Source organism: Anser cygnoides, chromosome 20, assembly GCF_040182565.1.
Source record: "Anser cygnoides isolate HZ-2024a breed goose chromosome 20, Taihu_goose_T2T_genome, whole genome shotgun sequence".
In the NCBI taxonomy this organism is placed as follows: domain Eukaryota; kingdom Metazoa; phylum Chordata; class Aves; order Anseriformes; family Anatidae; genus Anser; species Anser cygnoides.
In genome coordinates this window covers 2,557,435-2,559,760 of record NC_089892.1, presented here as the reverse complement: position 1 = coordinate 2,559,760, position 2,326 = coordinate 2,557,435, and positions in this window count along the sequence as shown.

The following is a 2,326-nucleotide window of genomic DNA, read 5'->3' as shown; positions in this document are numbered from 1 at the left end:
TTTTTTTGCGAATGCACTTTTTGCTAAATGTTTACAGAAAGGATGTGTGTGGGGCGGGGGGGGGGAGATGGTTTGCTTTCCCCTCCCCAGAACTTTTGGCATTTAAGACCCTGATAAATTCACAGTATTATTCTCTTTTAGAAAGTCACCCAATAGTGAATAGCATTTTGTTTAACTCAGGATGAAAGGAAAAAGCACGTCCCTCTCATCAACAAGAATTCACAGGGGTGGCCAGTAGCAGTGAGGAGATTCACTCATCCTCCCCAAGGATTAATGTCAAGCTGTGCAGTAGTTTTGTTCCTAACTGCAAGTGTGTGAAAACAATGATGCTAATTATTACATCTTTGTTCACTGTATTTACTCCCCTGCCAAAAGTCAAGCTTATATTAACTGAAATACTGACCAACACCTGCAACTGGGTATATTGATTTTCAATACAGAGGAGGAAAGAAAAGTTCACAGCAAACAGGCTGAAAAGAAACAGTGCTAATTAACTTAAGCCCTTGTAAGTGCTTGCTATCTTAAACATGCTAAGTGAGACAAAATTACCCCAGATATCAAAAAAAAAAATATGTTACAAACTTTGTGCTGGCCAGTGTGAGAACAAGGGCATTTAAATAATTGATCTCAGCTTTTTGTTTTCATTCTTATCTCCCAATAATTAAGGATCAGATGACAAACTTGGGTGATAGTGGTAGCCTAAAGAACCTCCCTGCCATGCAGGCTAATTCTTACCTCATTTTAATCTTTAATTACATTTACTGCACAGGTGCAAAGTATGAATAAAGTTTAACAGACTTGTAGCTCAAGACTACATGAACTGAAGATTATGCTTCTGGTATGAAGTATAAGCCTTTGCATCACAGCTAATAGCACAAGTCTGCTCAGATCAGCATCAACAGGTAAATCACTCGTTTGCTAAATATATAAGCAGTACAGAATCTTCTGTTAAACACCGCACCCCCCCAATAAGATACTGTATTTGCTTTGTATTTGGTTTTAGACTTGAATAAAATGCAGTGTTTCAAGTATGTTTAAAGTTAGGTCAAAAAAGGAAGCCTATTTACAACAGGAGTCAGGACTTTGGTTATTTTTCTTTTAATCATTTTTTGAGAAGATGTACAGATAAAGGCAGACACAGTGACTTTTCTAAGAGTTAAAAATCTATACAGGTGCAACACCGTAACAACTGAACAGCCCATCAGTAACTGCAAGCATATTGTATCCTTAACTACAGCATGTCTACGCCTTCCCCTGTGGCAGAACAGAGATGCAAAGTTCCATTTCGTCTATCCCTACGGGGGAAGGGAGAGGCACGGAGAGGACACGGAAAGCTCATGTGGTTAATAGGTGGCTCAGAGGCTGGTGCCAGCATAGAAATTTTGGGTTTTTTCACCATGGGGAGCTTTACTCGGCACCCGGCCTGATGGCCCCAGATGGGTCTCTATCTCCAAGGGGAAAACGGATCCTAGGCCAGGAGCTGGCGGGGCTCATAGAGAGAGCTTTAAACTAGGTAAGAAGGGGGACGGGGCTCAAACAAGGCTTGTTGGAGCTGTGCCGGGGGAAACAATGGCTAGGCCGGGGAAGAAGGCGATGGCCCAGCTGAAGTGCATCTACACTAATGCACGCAGCATGGGTAACAAACAGGAGGAGCTGGAAGCCATTGTGCAGCAGGCAGGCTACGACTTGGTTGCCATCACGGAGACGTGGTGGGACCGCTCCCACAACTGGAGTGCTGCAATGCCTGGCTATCGGCTCTTCAGGAGGGACAGGCAGCACAGAAGGGGTGGTGGCGTGGCTCTCTACATTAGAGAATCTTTTGATGTTGTGGAACTCCAGGCTGGGAATGATAAGGTTGAATCCCTGTGGGTTAGGATCCGCGGGAAGGCCGGCAAGGCTAGCATCCTGGTGGGGGTCTGTTATAGACCGCCGAACCAGGATGAGGAGACGGATGAGGAGTTTTATAGGCAACTGACAGAAGTTGCAAAATCGTCGGCGCTTGTCCTCGTGGGGGACTTCAACTTCCCGGACATATCCTGGAAACACAACACGGCACAGAGAAAGCAGTCTAGGAGGTTTCTGGAGAGCGTGGGAGATAGCTTCCTGATGCAGCTGGTCAGTGAACCTACCAGGGGTGGTGCCCCGCTAGACCTTCTCTTCACAAACAGAGAAGGACTGGTGGGAGATGTGGTGGTCGGAAGCTGTCTGGGGCAGAGTGACCACGAAATGGTAGAGTTCTCTATTCTTGGCGAGGCCAGGAAGGGGACCAGTAAAACTGCTGTCTTGGACTTCCGGAGGGCTGACTTTGAGCTGCTCAGGACGCTGG